Genomic DNA, 6,584 nt, shown 5'->3' with positions numbered 1-6,584 from the left:
TTCACAAATTACGTTAATCAAAGGAGTTAATCTTAATTACTAACTGGTGTAAGCATCTCTCAAAATTTAAGTTATCCAGAGGGTTGGAGCAGGGCCTTTTTTGAGTTGCTCCGCTCCAGCTCCAGCTCCGCTCTGGGACCTAATACTTACTCCAGTTCCGCTCCAGGGTCTGCTCCGTTCCGGGTAAAAAATAATCGGTATTCTATGTATTAAAAAAAATTAAAATAAGTAGTTTTAAAATAAGGTTTATTTATTAGTCGTTTTCATTATAAATTTTATTTAACAAAATTCCGACAGCGAATTGTCTTTCATTATCTGCCTCTTCCGTGAAAAAAGTGAGATTATTTATCACTCAGTGTTGGCGTATTTCAAATAATTCCAGTGTTGCAGTGTCAAATATAATATTGTCATTGGATTTTAGGAAGAAAATTTAAGAATAATAAAAAAACGCCCGGAGCAGTGGAGCACTACAAGTTTTCGGTGCTACGAGTAAACCCCATTGCTCCACTGCTCCGAGCTCCGCTCCAACGCTCTGGTTATAACTTACTTGCAAATAATAACTTTTATTAAAAAAAATAGTTTACTGTATTTATTATATGTATTATGTTGAGGGCGTCGTGAAAAGCGCTAATTTTTTTATTAACCACGATAATATAAATAAACAAGCATGTTTTTCTTTATAGGAAAACTCCAACTATATTATTAATAAACTTGATCTCGTATTAATGCTCGAGACTCAACAAGTAATAAACCACGGCAAAAACTTATCTCGTGAGGAAAATTGCCAGTGGAAAAGTCAAGAGTCATAATATCGCGGCAACTTGATCTGTGTACTTCAGTTAACGTCTAAATTTGAGGAAAAAAATACACCATACTTATCTATATAAGTAAATTCATTATTTTTCACTAAACATATATTCACTTCTAACTTATATACAAAATTAAAACAAAAAAATATGTAAAAACTTTATCACCCTCCTATTAAGTCAACAAATTATGAATAGTTGAAGTGTTTAAATTATGAATAGTAAATAACCCATATCGCTAATAATACAATCAATAGGCGTAATCATCGTCAAAACCTAATAATAGATCATTAAATAATAGGTAATCAATAAACACTACATTCAAGAGGTCTGAAATCGTCCATACTAGGAATTTAATGAAGTAAACTAATGATATAATATATATTAATAATACCTAGCAGTCTTTAAAAAGTTATATTTGACAAATATTCTAATACGCTACTATTTTTTTTATAACAAATCCTCAAATAAGCACACATACATACCCAAATACACACACTATAACCTATACTGTAATCTATGAATACCGGATTTATTTTTAAATTCTATGGGGTCTTTATTGTTTATTGTTTGGTGAGTGCACATAGTGCCTGAAGATGCCGAAAGGCAAAATCCGGGTCACAAAAAACGACTAAAATTGAATAGTATAAAACTTAAATCCATTAGAATTTAAATTCAAAATTCATCAAGTACCTTCCGTCGATAGTATTAATATATATTCACTTGGTATCAATTTATTGAAAATACATAATATGTTTTCACAGAATGATTAGTGTAAATGTACAAATAAAGATCAAGTGTGTAGTACTTCTTTCACTGTTATAATTACTGCATATTGTGTTTTATTTTAATTTATACAATATCCTTCCACCAAGGACCGTGGATTATGTGTGTTCCGAATGCCGCCAGAAAGTGTGACACTCCATACCCTTGTAACACAACCTAAATCCGACCATCTCTCACCTCTCAACGGTGCTACAGAAACGAAAGTCTCACATGGTAGGTGGCGCGACACGACGTGGTGATGAACCAAGGGGAATGGCACTACCTTCTAAAAACCCTGTGCTTCACTGCTGGGGCGTGACAGAAAGAAATAAGTATGTAAAGTTCATGTATATGTACTTATCATTTATAATTTTCTCAGTGTACCTACACGATTAAAACACAAAAATATCTCTATTTTACAATTTAATGAGATATTTCTTGTTTGTTTATAATTATTTAAGACGTGAGTTTTAAGAGAAACCTACATAATAATTATGTTACTCCCGTAGTTTCGATTTTACTTTCGATTTATAATTATTCATGGAATAAAATAGTTATTATAGCCATATGATTAAGCAAAGTTGATCAAAATAGTAATTACTATTAAATTTGTTCACAGAGCTAATGGTACATCGATATAAATGAATTATTCAAATATTACCGCGTAATCTGTTTGAACAACAAGCTGGTGTTACTAGATAAAATAATTTTTAAATTTTCAGTCGTTTTTCGATAAATTAAGTATAGGTACCTACTAATAAACTCACACATGCAATATTCGAACATTTACAATTTCAATTAAATGTGAAATATCTTGTTTCTGATCACAAATAAGTTTGATCAGCTCGTCGAATAAATACTTTGGTTGCCGTTTATTTCTATCAATTATTTCTTTTTCATTCGTGAAAACATTCTTCTTCACAGTTTATTATTACACTGCCAGTATACCTGAACGTTAATTTTTACTTTAACCTCTGAAACTAATAAGAAAATACAACTACGATATACACAACTATATTACATAGTATATACAAACATCATTCCCAGTATTTGGGGAAATATTTCTAGTATTACAACACTACGTACCTACCTGTAATGGCGGCAACGCGTCCTAGAGGCGTGTTTAATTATTGTACCAGCTCCGTTTTAGGTGCGGCTCCGTCTCTTCTTCGTAATAAACCAAAAATTTACTACTACTAATTTTAACGTCACTCCTGATCGTTTTAAACATATTTTTATTAGAAAATTTTCAAAGTACTAACGTAAATTATTAGATCCGAACACCAAATTTGGAGCGTTACTCATTTGAAAACGTAAGTGCCATATAGCTGCACTAGAAAGATTAGTTCATTCTTTTCACACGTGGACAAGAAGTTTTTGTTTGACAGTAGATAACTTATTTTATTGATATCAAACACAAAAGAATTTGACAAAATGTCACTGATTGTGGTTGTAAAATATATCTTAATATTTATTCAACATATTATGTGATAACTTTCATGACAATAATTGTCTATTGATTCGATGAGCAATGGTTAGTCTTAGTTCCAAAATTTTATACATTTTGGACACTCTAGTATTGGGATAAATCGCTCGATACGTGTCAGCATATTGATCGGCGATTTTAAATAACTTACCGCAATTACAAATTCATTAATATCCAATTATAGCAAACTCAGTAAATAGCTTACTGCAATAATTACAATTTCTGCAATATCCATTTTTCCACATATTCAGCCATATCCAATAACGTAAACTCCATATAGAGAAGCTGACTCAATTATAATAATTATTTCCTAAATATTCTTTTAATTATATTATTTTGATTGTAAGTACGTTAATAAATAGCGAATCATAATTCATTTGAGATGTCACTCGAATATAAGTTCCCAGTCTATTATTATTTCAGTCTCTGTATCGGTCCGCACAACATCGCATTCTATCGAGACTCGGACCTCGGAACAGTATCATAAGTATTGTAACATAACTACTGTACCGACTGTCGACTGTTTACTCTGCAAATAAAACTCGCTCCTCCATCCATTGGAGCAACCACCAAAACTTGACTTCATCATCCACATCACCATGACTCCCACAACTCTATAGAGATAGTGTTTTTTTTTTTAACTTACTAAAATTTATTGGTTTTTTTAAATAATAATTACCTAAGTAAACACAGTTGGCAGTTGCCAAGAAATCACTCTCAATTAAAGTAGAATTAGAGCAAAATAGTAGAGAGTGTATTTAAAAATGAAGTCGGCAATCTATTTACTATGATTATTTGATTCTGTGGCAATTTTTTTATATAGCGGTCGCATTTTTTTAAATGCACGTTTCTCTATAATCACACTAAAAGCACTCGTGTCTGGTTTAAGCTAGCGTATCGCTCACTTGCATGGTCTTATTGAAAGACAAAAAGTGAAACTTGCAAATTCGATTACACCGTTTTGTTCGTTGTGTACCTACTCGATTTATGTATAAGATTTAAGTATTAGTAATTCACTTGAAGAAATAATTTAGAGATAAAAGAAAAGGGTTGGACATGTTCAGCTAGTCTCGTTGACATTAGGTGTCATCTTTATCCGCATAGTGATTATCAAGATTTAATTCGATGATTATTCTACGGAGCAATCGGGATCAACCGGATTAATTTGCTCTTCATACGATGCTATAAATGTCTCAAATGCCTCTAAGTGGGCCTCGATCGATATCAAGTCTGCGTGGCCAATTGGACCCGTGTGTAGACGGACCCTGACCCCAGCTCCGCTTGCTCAGAATTCAAATGTGATAGCCAGTTGCCATGGACTAAGATTTGAAGCCAGCCTCGGCTTGTTATCAGGCTATAAATCGCAAGGGACACCAAACACACGGACTATCCTCAAGTATTAAATGGACGTTTCCAGAATTAAACCTTGATTCAGCTCACCCAGAAGGTAACCGACTTCTCATTAATTTTGTGTTTCACTTTTTTTCTACCGGGTCTCGGCTAATGAAGAATGAGCTTTGGTGGTTTACCCGCCGCAAGCGAAAGCGTCATTTGAATTGCAAAACCTGAACACACGAAAGCTTTCAGATACTTTATTTTGACTGCGTCCATATTTTCATTTTTGTTAATTTAAAAAAAAAGCAATGCAGTCTGGTGTGGAATACGTAAATAAGCAAAAATCTAAACATAATTACGTACGTATACGTTTTTATTATAGTTGGAATCATAATTGTTATTAATTCTTTTTTCCTCTACTATATTCGTTATTAAATAATATCGCCGATGATTTTAAACATCTCTTCCTCGTTACACTCTGGCTTAGTCAGTATAGCGGGCCGGCTTTGTGTAAATACGATGCAGTAGGCAACATTCCTTCTAAATCATGGGTGGCCAACCTTTTCAGCAGCCGGGCCAGATTCTAAAAATGAAATTTCCTGCCGGGCCGCACATCCGATTTTTTTTATTATACAAACCAAAAAAGAAATATATATATATTAATAAAATAAGACAAAAATGAGAATCAAGCATATTTATTAGATTACACTTTTTAAATGATAAAAAATAAACAAAATAATATAAAATAATTTTTTTTAGTGAGAAGTTTGATTTTGTGTGGCAGAACTAAGTAAGTGCATCAATATCGATATCGAGTGATGTTGTTCCTACACGCAAACAGTTTTCCAAATGCACATCAGTGATTCGTGTTCTCATTCGGGATTTGATATGCTTCATCCGACTAAAAAGCTGTTCACACGTGTAAGTGTTTCCAAATAGCGAAGTCATCATAAGAGTTTGTTTGTAAAATGCAGGATATTTCTGCTTTTTTAAATATGTTTTGTAAAACTCTTCCAAACCAACCTGATATAATTTCTCCTTTAACTGTTCATCGTAATATATTTCACAATATTCCATTTGTAAATTTCCCGGTAATAAATTCACGTCTACGTAGAATGGCGTTGCAAATGCAGCAAAAAAGCACACGGTGCTTTTTAAAATCTTGAGCTAATATCGAATCTCAATTTGCGAAATTAGCACATCTAGCGGGAGCATTTGATATTATTTTTATTTTCTCACTACTCCATGGGCCACAAGCTGACACCCAGTGGGCCGCATGCGGCAGCACCCATGCTCTAAATGTTGTATTGCATAATATGTGGATCTCAACTTTTGAACAAAAAAATGTGTAAATATACAGTACTCCCATATTATCAAGTTGTGCTAACCTGTGTGTCCCTGATAACTATCTTAGAAATCGGGAATATTAGATGTTTGTTCTCCTAAGCAAGGTGCAGAACTAACCTGCAATTGGTAATGCCAATTGCGAAGGAAATAACTTTGTTCAAACACTATGCTACGGATATTGATATCGGCTACGGCTATCGAGGGTAGTTTATTATATTTATGTATTGGTGTATATTATAATTGTTATAATAATGTAGCCGTCTAAACTGTCGAAACTGTCTATCTCGCTCTAAAAGTTAACACAGCCAAGAGAAGTGCTGTTAAAGCATAGTACTTTTTGACAGTGCATACGATTAACTTATTGTAACAATTAACCGCATCAATACATAAATATGATAAACTTCCCTCGATAGCCGCCGATAGCAGTCTTCTGTATAGAATAGATGCGCTGTAATGATTATTAAATGTTAAAAGTATGAATAGGTACAATAAAGGAGTAAAAAAATAATAAAAATTAACAATTTCTAATGTTTCATAAATATTTAAAGACAGTATTATATATTAATACATTTGGTATATTTCGAGCCATGGATAATCGCAAATAAAGCCTTAAAATTACAACACATTAAATGGGTTTAAGTCATGACAACGCAAGCTAAAACTCCGAAAGTCAGAATCCTGAATGATCATTATCCCCAATGACCAACTTCCCGAAAGTCTTAGCATCGAAAATATTACCATAAATATGTTATTTTAATACAAATATTGTTACTTGTGTCTATGTTGTTCCCATATGACTACTATTAAAAAATTCTTCTGTTATAGCTAGATAAGACACTAGTCAA

The sequence above is a fragment of the Rhyacophila brunnea genome, unplaced genomic scaffold (assembly GCF_057557595.1).
Source record: "Rhyacophila brunnea isolate RB1 unplaced genomic scaffold, BYU_Rbru_1.0 scaffold_8, whole genome shotgun sequence".
NCBI classification, from domain to species: Eukaryota; Metazoa; Arthropoda; class Insecta; order Trichoptera; family Rhyacophilidae; genus Rhyacophila; species Rhyacophila brunnea.
This window is presented reverse-complemented; position numbering follows the sequence as displayed.